Source organism: Macaca nemestrina, chromosome 19 (assembly GCF_043159975.1).
Source record: "Macaca nemestrina isolate mMacNem1 chromosome 19, mMacNem.hap1, whole genome shotgun sequence".
Taxonomy (NCBI): Eukaryota; Metazoa; Chordata; class Mammalia; order Primates; family Cercopithecidae; genus Macaca; species Macaca nemestrina.
The window spans coordinates 70,750,016-70,773,182 of record NC_092143.1 but is presented as its reverse complement, the minus strand read 5'-3'; the positions used below and the strand labels follow the sequence as shown (position 1 = coordinate 70,773,182).

General features: G+C 43.0%; 1 pseudogene; it reads right to left on the bottom strand.

The window, feature by feature from the left end:
• The window catches only part of LOC105465540 (nuclease EXOG, mitochondrial-like), a 48,677-nt pseudogene extending 29,315 nt beyond the window's left edge, over positions 1-19,362 (bottom strand).
• Positions 19,363-23,167: the final 3,805 nt, after the last annotated feature.

Genomic DNA, 23,167 nt, shown 5'->3' with positions numbered 1-23,167 from the left:
CTTTCTGGAATGTGATATAGTTGGAATCTTATAACATGCAGCTCTTTCAGATTGGCTTCTTCTTTCACTTAGTAAAATGCATTTACATTTACTCCGTATCTTTTTATAGCTTGATAGCTCATCTCTTTTCATCACTGAATAATATTACATTGTCTGGATGTATCGCAGTTTATTTATCCGTTCACCTACTGAAGGACATCTTGCTTGTGTCCAAGTTTTGGCAATTAAAAATAAAGCTACTGGCCTGGCACAGTGACTCACACCTGTAATCCCAGCACTTTGGGAGTCCAAGGTAAGCATATCTGTTGAGCCCAGGACTTTGAGACCAGCTTGGGCAACATGACAAAACCTACCTTTACACAAAAACAAAAACAAACAAACAAAAAAAACAAAAGTTAGCTGAGCATGCTGGCGTGTCCCTGTTTTCCCAGCTACTCAAGAGGCTGAAGTGGGAGGATTACTTGAGCCCAGAAAATTGAGGCTACAGTGAGCCATAATTGCACCACTGCATTCCTGCCTGGGGGCCATAGCAAGACCCTGTCTCAAAAAAAAAAAAAAAAAGAGAGAGAAGAAGGAGAAGGAGGAAGAGGAGAAGGATGGGAGGAAGGAAGAAGAGGAGGAAAAAAAGAGGAAGGAAGGAAGGAGAGAAGAAGTAGAGGAAGAGGAGGAAGAGGAAGAAGAAAGTAGGAGGAGGAGGAAGAAGAAGGAGGAAGAAGACTACAATTATAAACATTCATGGACGGTTTTGTTTGTTTTAGAGAGAGGGTCTCGCCCTACCACTCAGGCTAGAGTGCAGTGGTGCAATCATAGTTCACTGCAGCCTCCATCTAGGCTCAAGTGATCCTCCTGCCTCAGCCTCCTGAGTAGCTGGGACTACAAGTGCACACCACTGAGACCAGATAATTTTTAAATTTTTTGTAGAGACAAGGTCTTACCATGTTGCCCAGGCTGGTCTTGAACTCCTGGCTTCAAGCAGTACTCCCTCCTTGGTCCCCCGAAAAGTGCTGGGATTACAGGCATGAGCTACTGCATCCAGATTTTTAAAATGTGGACATAGTTTTCAACTCCATTATCAGTACCATGAGCAGGATTGCTGGATTGTATGGTAAGAGTATATTTAGTTTTGTAGGAAATCACTAAACTGCTTTCTAAAGTAGCTGTATGACTTTGCATTCCCACCAGCAATAAATGAGAATTAATGTTGTTCCTCATCTTCCTCACCATTTGGTGTTGTCACTGTTTTGGATTTTGGTCATTCTAATAGGTGTATACTGGTATCTCATTTTTGTTTTAATTTTTATTTCCCTAATGACTTATGATGTGGATACTTATTTGCTATTCGTATATCTTCTTTGCTCTGGTGACTTCAGATCTTTGAGCTATCTTTTAATCAGTTAATTGGTTTTTTTAATTGTTGAGTTTTAAGAGTTCTTTGTATATTTTGGATGACAATCCTCTACCAGGTATATTTTTTGAAACATTTTCTCCCAGTCTGTGGCTTGTCTTCTCATTCCCGTAACAGTGTCTTTCACAGAGCAAAAAATTTTAATTTTAATGAACCAGCTTATCAATTCTTTCTTTCATGAATCACAACGTTGGTGTTGCATCTAAAAATTTATCATGAAACCCAAGGTCACCTAAATTTTCTCCTATGTTATCTTCTAAGAGTTTTATGGTCTTGTGTTTTTCAAGTCTGTGATCCATTTTGAGTTAATTCTTGTGGAAGGTGTTAAGAGCTGTGTCTAGATTCATGTTTTTGAATGCAGATGTCCAGTTCTAGTACCATCTGTTGAAAAATCTATCTCCTCTCTATTGTATTGCCTTTGCTTCTTTGTCAAAGAACAGTTGACTGTATTTATGTGGGTCTCTTTCTGGGCTTTCTGTTCTGTTCCATTGATCTGTTTGTCTATTCTTTCATCAATATCATGCTGGCTTGATTACTGCAGTTCTGTAGTAAGTCTTGAAGTCAGATAGTATCATTTCTCCAATTCGTTATTTTCCTTCAATATTGTGCTGCCTATTCTGGGTCTTTTGGCTTTTGGCTCTCCATATCAACTTTTTTTTTTTTTTAAGATGAAGTCTCACTCTCTTGCCTCGGCTGGAGTACAGTGGTGCGATCTTGGCTCACTTCAGACTCCGCCTCCCAGGTTCAGGTGATTCTCCTGCCTCAGCCTCCCAAATAGCTGGGATTACAAGCATGTGCTTCCATACCTGGCTAATTTTTATATTTCTAGTAGAGACGGGGTTTCTCCATGTTGGCCAGGCTGGTCATCAACTCCCTGACCTCAAGTGATCCACCCTCCTCAGCCTCCTAAAATGCTGGGATTACAGGCATGAGCCACTATGCCTGGCCCCCATATCAACTTTCAGATCAGTTTGTCAAAATCCACAAAATAACTTTCTGGTATTTTTACTGGATTTGCAATGAATCTGTGGATCAAGTTGGGAAGAACTTAATAGCTTGACAATACTGAGTCTTCCTATCCATGAACATGAAATAACCTCTGTATTCATTTAGTTCTTTAATTTATTTCATTAGAGTTCTGCAGTTTTCCTAATACAGACCTTGTATATATTCTGTTAGATTTAAACTTAATTATTTCATTTTGGGGGGTGCTAATGTAAATGATACTGTTTTTTTTGGTTTGTTCATTTTTGTTTTGTTTTGTTTTGTTTTGAGACAGAGTCTCACTCTGTCGCCCGGGCTGGATGGAGTGCAGTGGTGCAATCTTGGCTCACTGCAACCTCTGCCTCCCGGGTTCAAGCAATTCTCCCACCTCAGCCTCCAGAGTAGCTGGGATTATAGGCGTGCGCCACCACCTGCAGCACCACGAGACAGGGTTTCGGCCTGTTGCCCAGGCTGGGCTCAAACTCCTAGGCTCAAGCAGTCCACCCACCTTGACCTCCCAAAGTGCTGGGATTACAGGCATGAGCCACCTGATACTGTGTTTTAAATTTCAAGTTCCACTTGTTCATTTCTGGTATATGGGAAAATGATTCACTCTTGTATATTAACCCTGTATTTTGCACCCTTGCTGTAGTTGCTTATTAGTTCCAGGTTTTTTGTTGTTGATTCTTTTGAACTTTATACATAGACCATCATTGCATCTGCTAGCAAGGAGAGTTTTATTCCTTTCTTCCCAATTAGTATGCCTTTTATTTCCTTTTCTTGGCTTATTGTATTAGCTAGGACTTGCAATACAATGTTGAAACAGAGTGATGAGATGGACATCTTGCTGTGTTCCTAATCTTAGTGGGAATGCTTCAAGTTTCTCACCATTAAGTCTGATGTTAGTTGTAGGTTTTTGTAGATATTCTTTTTTGTTTGTTTGCTTTTTTGAGACAGGGTCTCACTCTGTCACCTGGGCTGGAGTGCAGTGGTGCAATGTCAGCTCACAGCAGCCTTGACCTCCCGGGCTCAAGTAATCCTCCCACCTCAGCGTGTCGAGTAGCTGGGACTACAGGTGCATACCACCACGCCAGGCTCATTTTTGTACTTTTTGTAGAGACGGGGTTTCGCCGTGTTGCCCAGGCTTGTCTTGAACCCCTGGGCCTAAGCAGTCCTACCGCCTCAACCTCCCAAAGTGCCCAGATTACAGGCCTGAGCCACTGTGCTCAGCTAATTTGTAGATAGTATTTATCAAGTTGAAGACAAACCCCTCTATTCCTGGTTTACTGAGAGTTTTTATCATGAATGGAAGTTAGATTTTGTAACAATTTTTTCTGCATCTATTGATATGATCATGTGAGTTTTCTTCTTTTGCCTGTTGATGTAATAGATTACATTATTTGATTTTTGAATGTTGGACCAGTCTTACATACCTGGAATAAATCCTACCTGGTGTGGTATATAATTCTTTTTTATACATTGTTGATTCAATTTGTTAATATTTTTGAGGATTTTTGTATCTATGTTTATGAGAGATATTGGTCTATAGTTTTCTTTTGTGGTAATATCTTTGTCTGGTTTTGTTTTAAGGTGATGCTGGCCTCATAGAATGACTTAGGAAGTATTCCCTCTGCTTCTGTCTTCTGAAAGAGGTTGTAGAGAATTGGTATAATTTCTTTCCTGAATCAATGAACCCATCTTGGCCTGGTGCCTTCTATTTTGGAGTTTTTTTTTTTTTTTTTTTGAGACAGTGTTTTGCTCTAGGTGCTTAGGCTGGAATGCTGTAATGCAATGGCACGATCTCAGCTCACTGCAACTCCACTGCCTGGGTTCAAGCGATTCTCCTGCTTCAGCCTCTTGAGTAGCTGGGATTATAGGCACGCGCCACCATGCCCAACTAATTTTTTATATTTTTAGTAGAGAACGGGTTTCATCATGTTGGCCAGGCTGGTCTTGAACTCCTGACCTCAGGTGATCCACCTGCCTCGGCCTCCTGAAGTGCTGAGATTACAGGCGTGAGCCACCGTGCCTGGCCTGGAATGTTTTTAATTAGTGATTCAGTTTCTTCAATAGATATATTAAAAGTTTCAGATTATTTATTTTTGGGTGAGCTTTGGCTGATTGTGTTTCTCAAGGAACTGATCTGTTTCATCCATGTTATCAAATTTGAAGTCATAGTATTCATTGATTATCCTTTTAATGTCCATAGGATCTGTGGTGATAACCCCTCTTTCATTTCTGATTAGTAATTTGTGCCCTCTTTCTTTTTTTCTTAATCTGGCTAGAGGCTTATTGATTTTACTGATCTTTTGAAAGAATCAGCTTTTGTTTTGTTGATTTTCTCTGTTGATTTCTTGTTTTCAATTTTAGTGATTTCTACTTTTTAAAACTTATCTCCTTTTTTCTGCTTACTTTGGATTTAATTTGCTTTTTTTTTTTTTTTTTTTTTTTTGAGATGGAGTCTCACTCTGTCGCCCAGGCTGGAGTGCAGTGGCGGGGATCTCCACTCACTGCAAGCTCCGCCTCCCGGGTTCACGCCATTCTCCTGCCTCAGCCTCCCGTGTAGCTGGGACTATAGGCGCCCGCCACCACGCCCGGCTAATTTTTGTATTTTTAGTAGAGACAAGGTTTCACTGTGTTAGCCAGGATGGTCTCGATCTCCTGACCTCGTGAGCCGCCTGTCTCGGCTTCCCAAAGTACTGGGATTACAGGCGTGAGCCACGTCGTCCGGCGTATGAGCCACCTCGCCCGGCCTGCTTTTTTTTTTTTTTTATTCCCTAGTTTATTAAGGTAGAAGCTTAGGTTGTTAATTTTAGATCTTCCTTCTTTTCTAAAATATGCATTCGATGCTATAAATTTCCTTCTAAACATTGCTTTTGCTGCATCCCACGAATTTAGATAAGTTGTTTTTTCATTTAGTTCAAAATGTTTTAAAATTTATCTTGAACTTTCTTCTTTGACCTATAAGTTATTTGTGTTGTTTAATCTCCATGTGTTTTGAAATTTTCCAGTTATCTTTCTGTTGTTAACTTCTAGTGTAATTCCATGGTGATCTGAGAGCAGATATTGTATGATTTCTTTTCTTTTAAATTTGTTCTCACGCCTGTAATCCCAGCACTTTGGGAGGCTGACGCGGGCGGATTACGAGGTCAGGAGATCCAGACCATCCTGGCTAACACGGTGAAACCCCCATCTCTACTAAAAATACAAAAAAAATTTAGCTGGGCGTAGGCTGGGCGCAGGGACTCACGCCTGTAATCCCAGCACTTTGGGAGGCCGAGGTGGGCAGATCACGAGGTCAGGAGATCAAGACCATCCTGGCTAACAAGGTGAAACCCCGTCTCTACTAAAAATACAAAAAATTAGCCGGGCTTGGTGGTTGGCGGCTTTACTAATCCCAGCTACTCGGGAGGCTGAGGCAGGAGAATGGCGCGAATCTGGGAGGCGGAGCTTGCAGTGAGCGGAGATCGCTCCACTGCACTCCAGCTTGGGCGACACAGTGAGACTCAGTCTCAAAAAAACAATAATAAATAAAATAAAATAAATTTGTTAAGGTGTTTTATGGCCCAGAATATGATCTACCATGGTGAAGGCTCCTCATGAACTTGAGAAGAATGTGTATTCTGTTGTTGCTGGAGGAAGTCGTCCATAGATGTCAATCATATACAGTTGATTGATGGTGTTTTTTGAGCTGAGATTCAACCCAGGAAATCTGGTTTCTATAGTAGCTGGTAGCCTACAGTCCCAGCTTCTTGAAAGGCTGAGGTGGGAGGATTACTTGAGCCCAGGAGTTCAAGATCTTAAGTCTGGTTCCGAAATTCCATGCACCCTAGCTACTTCACTATGTTGCTTCCTGGGGGATTGATTTCTCTCAGTTTGTTTCACAATTGTAGAGGTAACCACTTTAGTTGGAATTTTAACGTTTCATTTGTATCTTATAGATAGCTACTGTGTGAAAGACAACATGGAATGAAATACAAGGCATTTCTGTTTTGAGTTCATCTTCTCAAATCTTTTTATTGTAAAGAGAAATTAATTCTCATTTTAGCTTGTGATAAAAGGATAAAAATTAAATGTCATCACTGCTGAATAGTTCAACTTGCTATAATTTATAATTTATTTATAATATAAATAGATAAGTACGATCCAGCTCTACTTACTTGACTAGCCTCATCTCGCTCTACTCTTCAGAGCACATTAGCTGCCTTTCAGTTCCTGTCCCCTACCTCTAACTCCTACATACTTCAGGTCTCAGCCTAAATTATCAAATTCTCAAGAAATTTGTCACTGCCTTTCCAATGTAAATTAGACTTCTCTGATACCTGCTTTTATAGCTCTATGTTTTTCTTTGATGACTCATACTGTAATATAATCATGTTGTTCTTTGTATGTCTGTGTCTGCTATCACTTTTTTTTTTTTTTTTTTTTTTTTTGAGAAGGAGTCTCACTCTGCTGTTCAGGCAGGAGTGCAATGGCACGATCTCGGCTCATTGCAACCTCCACCTCCCAGGTTCAAGCAATTATTCTGCCTCGGCTTCTTGAGCAGCTGGGATTACAGTTATACAGCTGGGATTACAGGCACCCGCCACCACACCGGCTAATTTTTGTATTTTTAGTGGAGACGGGGTTTCTCACTGTTGGCCACGCTGGCCTCGAACTCCTGACCTCAGGTGATCTGCCTGCCTTGGCCTCGTAAAATCCTGGGATTACAGGCATGAGCCACTGCGCCTGGCCTGCTATCACTTTTAAACTCGACAGGCATCTTGATTATTTATATGCACTGTTTTATCCCCGGCACCTAACACAGGGCCTAGCACATAGTAAGCACTTTTTCTTTTTGTTAAAATACTGCATCCATGTAATTAATAACTCTAAAGCTAATAAGTCAAATTATTGACCTGAGCATGCCAAATGAGTAAAATGGAAAATTGAGTAAATTTATTTATAGGCCACTAAGACAAGCATATCTTAAAGGTAATTTTTAAAAAGCAGTAGCCCAGTGATTGAAAGTGTGTGTGCTCATGTACCTTTTCGCCTTGTAGCAATCAATAATTCATGTAAAATAATTAACACAATATTGTCTGAAACCGAAAAGGACAACCTGCCTCCTTTGCCTGGAATGCTTTCCCTTTCCTTTAATGTTCAACTCCTGTTGTATTTTCTTCATGAAGTCTTCTTGTAAGACTGAAACGCCTAGTGACTTTTCCTCCTCCTCTGAATTTCTGTTACAGTTAAAGTCCAAAGCCCTGAAGTCAGCACTAGATCCTATAGCCTGCCTTGTATTGTCCACAGCTACTTTCAATGTTAGTCTCGCCTTATTAGATTGTAAATCCCTGGAAGGGAGGAAACATACCTTTATTCCTCTTCTATAATCTCACGGCGCCTAAAGCAGTGCTGAGAACATGATTTCTGCACAATGAGCACTCACTGAGTTGTCTGTAGGCAAAAACAATGAATCCGACAGTTTGCAGTTTGTGGGTCATGGGTGTGTTTGAATCTTTTCAGCACAGACCTTGCTCTCCAACTACCATCAGCCTGGATCGCCAGCAGTAAGCAGGGATAGGGAGTCTCCTTTCTTCCTCTTCGACTTCTCTAAAGTCTTGCCATAAAACAAACTAAAACAATCATTAGAACTGTTCCTACTCTGGGATTCGCTTCTCTTTAAGGAATACAGCTTAATGGTCAAAAAAGCAGCTGCTTTGTATTCTGGAGAATGTACCTAATTAATGAGAGACCAAACAAATAGAAGTAAATTCAGGCTTCCATTTTATTATTGAGTAAGGCCCATTTGATCTCCAAACAGATTTTGGGCAGGACAGGGGCATGTCCTGCTGATTTGAGGAGCTCCTCACACAGATCCGTTGGAATTTTGGTAGGATCAAGCAGTGTCCTTGAGCAGTGGCAGCCTCCTTTACTGTAGACCTCTAGAAAAAACTGCCAAGAGGTAATTACTAGCATACAAGTTGAGAGGGAAGGGAGAGTTGCATTGAAGACAGAAAGGATATGGATGGTTGGCTCCTTCCATAATCCTTCATGCTGACCCTGTTCCATTCAACTGGTCATTTGTGAGCCTTTCAAAATTCTTTCTTTCTTTCTTTCTTTCTTTCTTTTTTTTTTTTGAGATGGAGTCTTGCTCTGTTGCCCAGGCTGGAGTGCAGTGGCACAATCTCGGCTCACTGCAAGCTCCACCTCCCGAGTTCACGCCATTCTCCTGCCTCAGCCTCCCGAGTAGCTGGGACTACAGGCGCCCGCCACCACGCCCAGCTAATTTTTTGTATTGTTAGTAGAGACGGGGTTTCACCATGTTAGCCAGGATGGTCTAGATCTCCTGACCTCCTGATCCGCCCACCTTGGCCTCCCAAAGTGCTGGGATTATAGGCTTGAGCCACAGCGCCCGGCCTCAAAATTATTTCTTGAGACTATTATGTGCCTCAGGTGACTCTAAGGAAAAGTTAGAATTCCTTCTAGCTTTCTAGGAGCTCGCAATCTGCTCAGGGAGATAAGATTACACACCAGGCAGGTAGGTAACAATAGAAGACAGAATTTGATGACATATTGATCAGAGAAGGGCAAAATCACTCTGAATGGGAGTTATCAGAGAAGATTCTGTGGGGTAGTGGAAACTCTACTGAATTTGTAAGGGCCGTTTATGGTGTTATTTTCATAGCTAGGTCATTAACAGTTAATTTACTCCCTTTCCCAAAATAGTTCAATTTACATCAGATGCTGAGTTATTTGATTTATGTAATCCGATTTAAGAGTCAAGGTGGCTCACACCTGTTATCCCAGCACTTTGGGAGGCCGAGGCAGGAGGATATTAGAGCCCAGGTGTTCAAGACCAGTCTGGATAACATGGCATAACCCTGTCTCTACAAAATATGCAAAACATTAGCTGGGTGTGGTGGCGTGTACCTGTAGTCCCAGCTACTCAGGAAGCTGAGGTGGGAGGATCGCTTGAGCCCAGGAGGTAGAGGCTGCAGTGAGCCATGATTGTGCCACTGCATTCCAGCCTGGGTGACAGAGTGAGGCCCTGTCTCAAAAAAAAAAAAAAAAAATAGGCCAGGTGCAGTGGCTCACACTTGTAATCCCAACACTTTGGGAGGCCAAGGCGGGTGGATCATTTGAGGTCAGGAGTTAGCCTGGCCAACGTGGTGAAATCCCATCTCTACTAAAAATACAAAAATTAGCTGGGTTGTGGTAGTGCACGCCTGTAATCCCAGCTACTCGGGAGGCTGAGGCAGGAGAATTGCCTGAGCCTGAGAGGCAGAGGCTGTGGTGAGCCGAGATCATGCCACTGCACTCCAGTCCGGGCAACAGAGAGAGACCCTGTTTTATTTATTTATTTATTTATTCATTTATTTATTTATTATCTCAAAATAAATAAATAAATAAATAAAATAACAATACTTCGTAGCTTACTTACCTATGAGTTTGTCTAGGTAAATAAAAGACTGGTTACACAAATCAGTTTATCTGTGTGTTCTCTCTTTCTATAAAAATGAGGGCATCAGTCTGGAGGCCAGTTTCCCAGAGGTTCTACAAAATGTTAATAGATATTAAAAAAAAGAAAAAGAGTGGGAGGCTGGTCATGGTGGCTCATGCCTGTAATCCCAGCATTGCCCGGGACAGGTAGATCACCTGAGGTCAGGAGTTCCAGACGAGCCTGACCAACATGGTGAAACCCCGTCTCTACTAAAAATAAATAGAAAATTAGCCGGGCGTGGTGCCATATGCCTGTAATCCCAGCTCCTTGGGAGGCTGAGGCAGGAGAATTGCTTGAACGGGGAGCCGAAGGTTGCAGTGAGCTGAGAACGCGCCATTGCACTCCAGCCTGGGCAACAAGAGCAAAACTCCATCTCAAAAAAAAAAGGGGGGGGGCGGGGGATGTGCTACATGCTCATGTGTGTTTCACAAACTACCGGTTAAACAAAGTTCTTACAATAGAATTTTTTTTGCAACCTTTAATATGATTATTTGAATTGTAGGTTCTCAAGATGAGGGTAAAGTTTTTTGTTTTTGAGATGGAGTCTCGCTCTGTCGCCCAGGCTGGAGTGAAGTGGCGCGATCTCGGCTCACTGCAAGCTCCGCCTCCCAGATTCGCGCCATTCTCCTGCCTCAGCCTCCCGAGTAGCTGGGACTACAGGCACCCACCACAGCGCCCGCCACCGCGCCCGGCTATTTTGTTGTATTTTTAGTAGAGACGGGGTTTCACCGTGGTCTGGATCTCCTGACCTTGTGATCCGCCCGCCTCGGCCTCCCAAAGTGCTGGAATTACAGGCGTCAGCCACAGCGCCCGGCCAAGGGTAAAGTATTAAAATGTACCATTTCCCAAACTTACTTGACTATAGGATACCTTTTAAATGAAGTATCATGTAGGACTGTGCTCTAAAAACTTGGGCAACGAGAATGCCTTTTCTCGCTTAACTCTGTGATTCTGCGTTTGTGCATTAAATGTATTTTTGTAGCTCTATACGGAAACTAATTATTTTGCTAGTGTTAATTTCACTTAGAACATGTAAGAATTAGGCCGGGCGCGGTCACTTAGAACGTACAAGAATTAGGCCAGGGCTGGGCCCAGTGGCTCATGCCTGTAATCCTAGCACTTTGGGAGGCCGAGGCGGGTGGATCACCTGGGGTCAGGAGTTTGAGACCAGCCTGGCCAACATGGTGAAAACCCGTCTCTGCTAAAATTACAAAAATTAGCTGGGCGTGCTAGCACATGCCTGTAATCCCAGCAACTCGGGAGGCTGAGGCAGGAGAATCGCTTGAACCCAGGTGGAGGTTGCAGTGAGCAGAGATCGCACCATTGCACTCCAGCCTGGGCAATAAGAACGAAACTCCGTATCAAAAATAAATAAATAAATAAATAAATTATGTGATCTTTTTAATACATACCAAACTTAGAGAACATGTTTGTTTTTCTCAAGTAATCTAAACCAGGTTGCAGTTACAGGTAATGTGTTATACCAAAAGACTGAAATGGTTCCAATTATATAATTGAAGTTCAATATTTTCTTGATACTAATTTTATAGTCTTTTGATTCTCTAGCATTTTCGTCAAAGATGCCACCTTAGAAACAACTTTTTGTGCTTAAGTTTGTGCATTAAAAGGACTCTGTTTCATATGAGCCCATTTTCTGTGGCGGAAAATTACCTGATCAAAACAATGTTAAACCTCAGAAAAGTTACCTCCTTAAATAAAGCCTGGAAGTTTATTTAATTATGATTTCACCACCTGATAACTACAGATTGCCTCCACCCCCAAGAAAAGATGCCAAGTCAGGTTTGTTTGTTTGTTTCCAGAATCTGCAAACACTTACTTTTACATTTTAAAAAGTTACCCTGCCTTGAAATGTCAGCCTCTGGGGTTTTGTGAGACCCCTGCTGATTGACCCTACCCTTGACCTTAGCTCCAAAGCCCAACTCCATTCTGGCATGCTGGTGTAGAGAATTTATTTATTTTAACAGTAGGGAGCCAGAATTCCAGGAATATGCTTTTAAAAAGCCTCAAGAGCTATTTACCAGATCATCAGCTCCACAGGACTGGGAGGCCTCCACTAACACACGAAGTGGATAGTAGTGGTTGGTGGCAGCCAAGGGCTCCAGGGGCTGGCTCAGCTCTAAGCAACGGGACATAAGGAAGTGTGAAAGGACTTCCACTAGAAGTGGTCTTTTTGATCATCAAGAAAAAAAGGAAAATAGACATATTTTAATAGTAGAGACCTTTCAGTGAAAAGGGGCGGTCCTTTAAGTTCCTCAGGATATATTTATTAAAGCATGGAGGCAGTTTTAGGGCCAATTCTCCATTTTATCTGTCTGCCTCTATCCATCAATTCTCATTCTCTCTCATATGTCCTGTTCCACTGTAAGATTGTAAAGTATAAGATGCTGTGTTTCTTTATTTTCTTTAAAATGGTTTTTATTAGAATTGGGTAACATGCCTGTTAAACATTTGTAAAATACTAAAAAGTACAAAAAGGAAAAAGTAAAAATTACTCATATGATGCTATCCAAACACAGTTACTCTTAATAATTTAGTAAATATCCTTTAGTTTTTTCTTGGGTAGGGCAGAGTCTCTTTTTACACATTTATAATAATTTTTATATACAATTTTCTCAGTAGATTTACTTAAATATTTTGGAGCATACACAAGAGTTGAAAACGTTTTACTGTGAACACATATTCTCATCGCTTAGACATTTATACAGTTAACATTTTACTATAAATGCTCTATCACATATCTCTCTATTCATCCTTCCATCTTATTTTTAAACATGTTTCTTTCCTTTTTTTTTTTTTTTTTTTTTTGCGACAGGGTCTGGCTCTATTGCCTAGGCTGGAGGTAAGTGGCGCCATCTTGGCTTACTGCAACCTCTGCCTCCTGGACTCAAGCCACCCTCCCACCTCAGCTTCCCAAGTAGCTGGGACTATGGTGCATGCCACCATGCCTGGCTAACTTTTATATTTTGCGTAAAGACAAGTTTTCACCATGTTTCTCAAACTGGTCTTGAACTTGTGAGCTCAAGCAATCTGCCACATCAGCCTCCCAAAGTACTGGGATTACAGGTATGAGAAACATGTCAAAGAAGGCATATAGACATTCTTTTCTTTTTTTTTTTTGAGACAGAGTTTTACTCTCGTTGCCCAGGTCTGGAGTGCAATGGCGCAATCTCAGCTCACTGCAACCTCTGCCTCCCGGGTTCAGGCAATCCTCGTGGTTCAGGCAATCCTCGTGCCTCAGCCTCCTGAGTAGCTGGATTACAGGCATGTGCCACCACGCCCAGCTAATTTTTGTATCTTTGGTAGAGATGGGGTTTCTCCACATTGGTCAGGCTGGTCTCAAACTCCCGACCTCAGGTGATCCGCCCACCTCGGCCTCCAAAAATGCTCGGATTACAGGCGTGAGCCACTGTGCCTGGCCTGACATTATTTTCAATTGCTATATTTCATGCAGTGAATTTTGATTTTCTTTTAAATTATTTCCCTATGGTTGACCAATTGCTTGCTTCCCATTTTTTACTATTTACATAGACTTCATAGGAAGGATACACTTCTAAAATTTAATAGTAATTTCGGGCTATAGTAAAAGTGTAATACTGGAAAAATTGATAGGGACCATGTTGTGGAAGGTTTTGAGTACCAGGGAAATTACAGCAAAATGTAGTATAAATAGTTACATTCTTGGAATCAGATAGATCATATACTTATTAGGTAACTGACTTTGGAAAAAGTATTAAACCTCTCTTATGCTGTTTTCTTACCTGTCGAGTGGGAGGCTATTATTACTTGTCTTAGAGGGTAATTGTGGGGATTAAATAACATATATGCTACTTCCTTAAATAGAATATTTTATCTGTACATAATAAATAGAAGATTTCCCAAAACAATGGTTTCATGTCAAAGTTGATGAAAAAAATTTATTGGAGGGTTTTGAGTAGGAGAGAGATGTAGATCAGACCTGATTTTAGGTGGCTTAATCTTGTAGAATTGTGCATGATGGATAAGAGTGAGGGAGAAAGGTTATAAGGAGGTAGATTTTATTCGATTTAATAAATATCAACTGAGTATGTATGAAATGTTTTAGCACTGTGCTAGGTTGCCTTGGGTTTACAAAGCAGAGTGAGACAGCTGCCACAAATATTTGAATTCGGTGGGTAATGCATAGGGTGAAACAAGAGCTATAAAACCAAGCAGAATCCATCCATCCTGATTCCTTATTTACCATCCATCCATTTAATCATCTACCCATCCACCCATGCATCTGTCCATCCATCCATCCATCCATCCATCCATCCATCCATCCATCCATCCATCCATCCATCCATCCAATGAATATTGATTTGCTCATGTCCTATGTCAGTTACTGTTCTAGATGCTGAAGATACAGCATGAGCAAAACCAAATAAAGTTCTTGCCTTCATGTAGCATACATTCTAGTGGAAGAGGAGCTAATGTACAAATAAATGCATAATAAAACATCACATAGTATAATAATGAGTATCTTGAAGAAAAAAGCAATGTAAAGGAATAAAGCCATGTGGACCACTGGAGCCCTGCCTCATATCATTTTTTTTTTTTTTTTTTTTAAGACAGAGTCTCACTCTGTTGCCCAGGCTGGAGTGCAGTGGCACAATCTAGGCTCACTGCAAGCTCTGCCTCCCGGGTCAAGCAATTCTCCTGCTTCAGCCTCCTGAGTAGCTGGGACTACAGGCACCCACCACCACGCCTGGCTAATTTTTTGTATTTTTAGGAAAGATGGGGTTTCACTGTGTTAGCCAGGATGGTCTCGATCTCCTGACCTTGTGATCCGCCCGCGTCAGCCTCCCAAAGTGCTGGGATTACAGGTGTGAGCCACTGCGCCTGGCCTTCATATCATATTTTTAAAACTTACTTTCAGCTAGAGTAATAACATGAATGTGAAAGTAAAAACCTTAAATGTGGCCAGACGTTGTGGCTCATCCCTGTAATCCTAGGACTTTGGGAGGCCAAGGTGGACAGATCACTTGAACCTGGGAGGTTGAGGCTGCAAAGCCGAGATGGCACCACTGCACTACAGCCTGGGCAACAGAGCAAGACCCTGTCTCAAACAAAAACTTTATGTTTTTGAGAAACCCATAGGAGAATTATCTTTAAGACTTGGGAGTAGAGGACAATTTAAAAAGTATAAACTATGAGAGGTAAAAGATTGATAAATAAACGTTCATATTAAGAACGTCCGTTGGCCGGGCGCGGTGGCTCAAGCCTGTAATCCCAGCACTTAGGGAGGCCGAGACGGGCGGATCACGAGGTCAGGAGATCGAGACCATCCTGGCTAACACGGTGAAACCCCATCTCTACTAAAAAATACAAAAAACTAGCCGGGCGAAGTGGTGGGCGCCTGTGGTCCCAGCTACTCGGGAGGCTGAGGCAGGAGGATGGCGTAAACCCGGGAGGTGGAGCTTGCAGTGAGCTGAGATCCGGCCACTGCACTCCAGCCTGGGCGACAGAGCCAGACTCAGTCTCAAAAAAAAAAAAATAAATAAATAAATAAAGAACGTCCGCTCGGCCGGGTGCGGTGGCTCACGCCTGTAATCCCAGCACTTTGGGAGGCCGAGGCAGGCGGATCACCTGAGGTCAGGAGTTCAAGCCCAGCCTGGTCAACATGGTGAAACCCCATCTCTACTAAAAATACAAAAAAATTAGCCGGGCGTGGTGGTGGTGGTGGTGGGCGCCTGTAATCCCAGCTACTCAGGAGGCTGAGGCAGGAGAATCACTTGAACCTTGGGAGGCAGAGGGTGCGGTGAACTGAGATTGCACCATTGCACTCCAGCCTGGGCAAAAAGAGCGAAACTCTGTCTCAAGAAAAAAAAAAAAAAAAAAATTGCAAGAGCATCTGCTCATCAAAGATACTATAAAGAGAGTGAAAAGACAGGATATTGAAATGGAAAAAGCATTTTTTCTTTTCTTTTCTTTTTTTTGAGACAGGGTTTTGCTCTGTCACCCAGGCTGGAGTGCAGTGTTGCAGTCATAGCTCATCTCCACCTCCTGGTCTCAAGCGATTCTCCCATCTCAGCCTCTTGAGTAGCTGGGACTACAGGGACCACCACCACGCCTGGCTTATTTTTTTATTTTTTGTAGAGACGGGGTTTTGCCATGTTGCCCAGGCTGGTCTTGAACTTCTCATCTTAAGTGATCTGCCCACCTCAGCCTCCCAAAGTGCTGGGATTACAGCCTTTGTGCCCAGCTGGAAAAAATATTTTCAGCACACCCACACGTGTGCGCGTGCACATACTCTCTCTCCCTTTCTCTTTCTCTCTCGCTATCTATCTATCTATCTATCTATCTATCTATCTATCTATCTATCTATCTATCTATCTATCTATCTGCCTACCTACCTACTTACCTACCTATCTATCTTATTTCAAGGTATTGGCTTATGTGATTGTGGGGACTACCAAATCTGAAACCTGTAGGGCAGGCCAGCAGTTTGGAAACTCAGGCAGGAGCTGCTATTGCTGTTTTGAGTCAGAATTTTTTCTTCTTTAGGGAAACCTTAGTTTTTCTCTTAAGGCCTTTCAGCTGGCTGGATAAGGCTCACCCACATTATCAAGGATAAGCTCCTTTAGTTAAAGTAAATTATTGTACTTTTTTTTTTTTTTTTTTTTGAGACAGAGTTTCGCTCTTGTTGCCCAGGCTGGAGTGCAATGGCGCAATCTCAGTTCACCGCACCTCTGCCTCTCAAGGTTCAAGCGATTCTCCTGCCTCAGCCTCCTGAGTAGCTGGGATTACAGGCGCCCACCACCACGCCCGGCTAATTTTTTTGTATTTTTAGTAGAGATGGGGTTTCACCATGTTGACCAGGCTGGGCTTGAACTCCTGACCTCAGATGATCCACCTGCCTCGGCCTCCCAAAGTGCTGGGATTACAGGCGTGAGCCACTGTACCTGGCTGATTGTAAGTCTTAACAATGTCTCCAAAATACTTTCACAGCAACATAAATAACATAAATAACTGGGTGCTCTAACCTAGCTAAGTTAATACATAAACTTACCATCACAGTCACAAAACAAACAAGTTATGACACACATTTGCCAAATGCTGTAAAAGCTGGAGACCAGAGAGAGAGGGTGCTTAAAAGAGCTCACCAGGAACCTTCTCATACCCTAGGTGAGATTGTCAGTGACTTGACAACATATTCAGGATCCCTTATCAGAGTGTGTGGATTGGCCTCAGTAAAAGCAAGGAATATTCCTGTAATGAGAACAAATTGTATCAAGCAGTCCCTGCTTATCTGTGGTTTTGCTTTCTGTGGTTTGTTACCCATAGTCAACCATGGTCTGAAAATATTAAATGGAAAATTCCAGAAATAAACAATTCATACATTTTAAATTGCATGCTCTTCAGAGTAGCGTGATGAAATCTCATACTGTCCAACTCCATCCTACCAGGAAGGTGAATCATCCTTTTGTCTAGCCGTCCATGCTGCACAGGAATACTTCGGAAATGTGGGTTCAGTTCCAGACCACTGCAACAAAGTGAGTATCTCCATAAAGCGAGTCACACAAATTTTCTGGTTTCCCAGTTAGGTTTACATTAAACTGTTATTATTTATTTATTTATGAAACAGAGTGTTACTGTGTCGCCCAGGCTGGAAAGCAATGGTGCGATCTCGGCTCACTGCAACCTCCCCACTCCAGGTTCAAGCGATTCTCCTGCCTCAGCCTCCTGAGTAGCTGGGATTACAGGCACCTGGCACTGCACCTGGCTAATTTTTGTATTTTTAGTAGAGATGGGGTTTCACCATCTTGTTCAGGCTGGTCTTGAACTCCTGACCTTGTGATTCACCTGCCTCAGCCTCCCAAAGTGCTGGGATTACAGGCGTGAGCCACCGCGCCCGGCCTATACTGTAGTGTGCAATAGCATTACATCTTTAAAAAGTACATTCCTTAATTTAAAAAATATACTTTATTGCTAAAAATATAGCAATACTAATAATGCTAACAATCTTCTGAGCTGTCAGCGAATCATCATTTTTTTTTTTTTTTTTTTTGCTGCTGGAGGGTCTTGCCTTGATGTTGATGGCTGCTGACTGAAGAGAAGGGTGGTTGCTGAAGTTTGGGGGTGCTGTGGCAATTTCTTTTTTTTTTTTTTTTTGAGATGGAGTTTCACTCGTGTCACCCAGGCTAGAGTGCAATGGCACAATCTTGGCTCACTGCAACCTCCGCCTCCCAGGTTCAAGCAATTCTCCTGCCTCAGCCTCCCGAGTAGCTGGGATTACAGGAATGCACCACCATGCTTGGCTAATTTTTTTGTATTATTAGTAGAGATGGGGTTTCACCTTGTTGGCCTGGCTGGTCTTCAACTCCTGACCTCAGGTGATCCACTCACTTTGGCTTCCCAAAGTGCTGGAATTACAGGCATGAGCCACCGTGCCCGGCCTGGCAATTTCTTTAAAATAAGAAAACAGTGAAGTTTGCCACCTCGATTGACTCTTTCTTTCAAAAAGATTTCTCTGTAGCATTCAATGCTGTTTGATCCCATTTTATCCATAGAACTTTCAGAATTGGAGTCAGTTATCTCAAACTTTGATACTGCTTTATGAATTAGCTTTATGGAATAATCCTTTGTTGTCATTCTTTTTTTTTTTTGAGATGGAGTCTCGCTGTGTCTCCAAGGCTGGGGTGCGGTGGTGTGATCATGGTTCACTGCAACCTCCACCTCTTGGGTTCAAGTGATTCTCCTGCCTCAGCCTCCTGAGTAGCTCAACTACAGGCATATGCAACCATGCCCACCTAAGTTTTGTATTTTTAGTAGAGACTCGGTTTCACCATGTTGGCCAGGCTCATGTCTCCTGGTTTCAAGTGATCTGCCTACCTCAGCCTCCCAAAGTCCTGGGATTATAGGTGTGAGCCACTGCACCTAACTAACCCTTTGTTGTCTGAAAATTTCAACAATGTTCACAGCCTCTTCACCAGGAGTAGAGTCCGTCTCAAGAAACCACTTTCTTTCCTAGCTCATCAAGCAAAAAAATTCCTCACCTGTTCAAGTTTTTTCTTTCTTTTTTTTTTTTTTTGAGATGGAGTCTCGCTCTGTCACCAGGCTAGAGTGCAGTGGCGTGATCTTGGCTCACTGCAACCTCTGCCTCCCAGGTTCAAGTGATTCTCCTGCCTCAGCCTCCTGACTAGCTGGGATTACAGGTGCTCGTCGCAATGCCCAGCTAAGTTTTGTATTTTCAGTAGAGACGGGGTTTCACCATGTTGGCCCAGATGGTCTCGATCTCTTGACCTTGTGATCCGCCTACCTCGGCATTCCAGAGTGCTGGGATTACAGGCGTGAGCCACCGTGCTCGGCCACCTGTACAAGTTTTATCAGGAGATTGTAGCAATCCAGTCACATCTTTGGGCTCTGCTTCCACTTCTAGTTCTCTTGATATTTCTACCACATCTGTAATTACTTTCTCAACTGAAGTCTTGAGCCCTTTGAAGTTGTCCATGAGAGCTGGAATTCACCTCTTCCAAACTCCTGTTAATGTTGATATTTTTACTTCCTCCCATGATCACAGATGTTCTAAATGGCATCTAAGTGGTGATTCCTTTTCAGAAGGTTTTCAATTTACTTTGTCTAGATTCACCAGAGTAATCACTACTGATGGCAGCTATAGCCTTAAAAAATGTGTTTTATTATTATTATTATTATCATGATTATTACTATTATTTTGAAATGGAGTTATGCTTTTGTTGCCTAGGCTGGGGTGCAATGGTGTGTTTTCAGATCACTGCAACCTCTGCCTCCCGGGTTCAAGCAATTCTCCTGCTTCAGCCTCCTGAGTAGCTGGGATTACAGGCATGTACCACTACACCTGGCTAATTTTTTTTTTTTTTTTTTTTTTGAGGCGGAGTTTCACTCTTGTTGCCCAAGCTGGAGTGCAATGGGGCGATTTAGGCTCACTGCAACCTCTGCCTCCTGGGTTCAAGTGATTCTCCTGCCTCAGCCTCCTAAGTAGCTGGAATTACAGGTGCCCACCACCACGCCTGGCTAATTTTTGTATTTTTAGTAGAGACTGGGTTTCACCGTGTTGGCCAGGCTGGCCTTGAACTCCTAACCTCAGGTGATCTGCCTGCCTTGGCATCCCAAAGTGCTGGGATTATCGGCGTGAACCACAGCACCCGGCCTAATTTTGTATTTTTAGTAGAGAGGGTTTTACCATGTTGGCCAGAGTGGTCTTGAACTCCTGACCTCAGGGTCTACCCGCCTCCACCTCCCAAAGTGCTGGGGTTACAGGTGTGAGCCACCATGCTCAGTCAAAAAGTGTGTTCCTTAAATAATAAGACTCAAGGCTGGGTGCAGTGGCTCATGCCTGTAGTCCCAACACTTTGGGAGGCCAAGGCAGGCAGATCACCTGAGGTCAGGAGTTCAAGACCAGCCTGGCCAATATGGCAAAACCCCGTCTGTACTAAAAATATAAAAATTAGATGGGTGTGGTGGCAGGCACCTGTAATTCCAGTTACTTAAGAGGCTGAGGCAGGAGAATCCCTTGAACCTGGGAGGCAGAGGTTGCAGTGAGCTGAGATTGGACCATTGTTATCCAGTCTGGGCAACAAGAGTGAAACTGAATCCCAAAAATAAAATAAGGGCCGGGTGTGGTGGCTCACGCCTGTAATCCCAGCACTTTGGGAGGCCAAGGCGGGCAGATCACCTGAGGTCGGGAGTTTAGGAGCAGCCTGACCAACATGGAGAAAGCCTTTCTCTACTAAAAATACAAAATTAGCAGGGTGTGGTGGCGCATGCCTGTAATCCCAGCTATTTGGAAGGCTGAGGCAGGAGAATCGCTTGAATCTGGGAGGCGGAGGTTGCGGTGAGCCAAGATCATGCCATTGCACTCCAGCCTGGGCAATAAGAGCAAAACTCTGTCTCAAGAAAGAAAGAAAAAATAATAAGACTCGAAAGTCAAAATTACTCTTTGACCCATAGGCTACAGAATGGATGTTGTGTTAGCAGGCACAAAAACAACTTTTTTTTTGAGGCAGTTTCGCTCTTACTGCCCAGGCTGGAGTGCAATGGCAAAATCTCGGCTCACTGCAACCTCTGCCTCCTGGGTTCAAGTGATTCACCTTCCTCAGCCTGCCTAGTAGCTAGGATTACAGGCATCCACCACCACACCCAGCTATTTTTTTTTGTAATTTTAGTGGAGACAGGGTTTCTCCATGTTGGTCAGGCTGGTCTCAAACTCCCAACTTCAGGTGATCCGCCCGCCTTGGCCTCCTAAAGTGCTGGGATCACAGGAAAACAACTTTTAATCTACTCATACGTCTCCATCAGAGCTCTTGGATGATCAGATGCATTGTCAACGAGCAGTGTTTTTTTTTTTTTTTCCTTTCTTTTTGTTTTTTTGAGTTGAGTTTTGCTCTTGTTGCCCAGGGTGGAATATAGTGGCATGATCTCAGCTCACTGCAGTCTCCGCCTCCAGGGTTCAAACAGTTCTCCTGCCTTAGCCTCCTGAGTAGTTGGGATTACAGGTGTGCACCACCACACCTGGCTAATTTTTATATTTTTAGTAGAGATGGGGTTTCGCCATATTGGTCAGGCTGGTCTGGAACTCCTAACCTAAGGTGATCCACCTGCCTCGGCCTCGCAAATTGCTGGGATTACAGGCATGAGCCACTGCGCCCAGCCTGAGCCATAGTATTTTGAAAGGAATGTTTTTTTTCTGAGCGGTAGGTCTCAACAGTGGGCCTTAAAGTATTCAGTAAACCATGCTGTAAAACAGATGTGCTGTCATGCAGGCTTTGTTTTTCCATTTGTAGAGCACAGGCAGAGTAGATTCAGCAATTTTTTTTTTTTTTTGAGACAGAGTTGCACTCTGTCACCCAGGCTGGAGTAAAGTGGTGCGATCTTGGCTCACTGTAACCTCCACCTCCCGGGTTCAAGTGATTCTCCTGCCTCAGCCTACCGAGTATCTGGGACTACAGGTGCATGCCATCACACCCGGCTAACTTTTGTATTTTTAGTAAAGACAGCATTTCACCATGTAGGTCAGGCTGGATTTAGCATCATTTTTAGGAGCCCTAGAGTTTTTGGAATGGTAAATGAGCAATGGCTTCAACTTAAAGTCATTAGCTGCATTAGGCCGTAAGAAGAGAGTCAGGCTGTCCTTTGAAGCCAGGCATTAATTTTTCTCTAGCTACAAGATTCCTAGATGGCATTTTCTTCCAATATAAGGCCGTTTTGTCTACATTGAAAAATCTGTGGTATGGTGTGGTGGTTCATGTCTGTAATCCCAGCACTTTGGGAGGCTGAGGCGGGCGGCTTGCTTAAGCCCAGGAGTTCAAGACCAGCCTGGACAACAAAGTGAGATTCTGTCTCTACCAAAAATAAAAATTAAACAAAAAAAGAAAATCTGTTGTTCAGTGTATCCGCCTTCACCCATGATCTTAGCTAGATCTTCTGGATAACTTGCTGCAGCTCCTACATCAGCACTCACTGCTTCACCTTGCACTTTTTTTGTTGTGGAGGTGGCTTCTTTCCTTAAACTTCATGAACCAACCTCTGCTAGCTTCAGACGTTTCTTGCATTGCTTCCAGCACTCTCTCAGCCTTCATTGAATTGAAGAGAGTTAGGGTCTTTCTCTGGATTAGGCTTTGGCTTATGAGAATGTTGTGGTTGGCTTGACTATCCAGGCCACTCAGACGTTCTTCATTTCAGCAATAAGGCTGTTTCGCTGTCTTATTCATGTCTTCACTGGAGTAGCAGTTTTAAGTTCCTTCAAGAACTTTTCTGGCTGGGCACGATGGCTCACGCCTGTAATCCTGGCATTTTGGGAGGCTGAGGCAGGTGGATCACTTAAGGTCAGGATTTCGAGATCAGCCTAGCCAACATAGTGAAACCCTGTCTCTTACTTAAAATAGAAAAAGTAGCCAGACATGGTGGCGGGCACCTGTAATCCCAGCTACTCGGGAGCTTGAGGCAGGAGAATTGCTTGAACCCAGGAGGCGGAGGTTGCAGTGAGCCGAGATTGAGCCACTACACTCCAGCCTGGGCAATAGAGTGAGACTCCTGTCTCAAAAAAACCAAAAAAACAAAACAACAAAAAAAACCTTTATCTTTGTATTCACAACTTTGCTGTTTGGTGCAAGAAGCCTAGCTTCTGGCCTTCCTCAGCTTTTGATATGCCTTCCTCAGTAAGTTTAATCATTTCTAGCTTTTGATTGAAAGCGAGAGACATGTGACTCTTCCTTTCACTTGAACACTTAGGGGCCATTGTAGGGTTATTAATTGACCTAATTTCAATCTTATTGTGT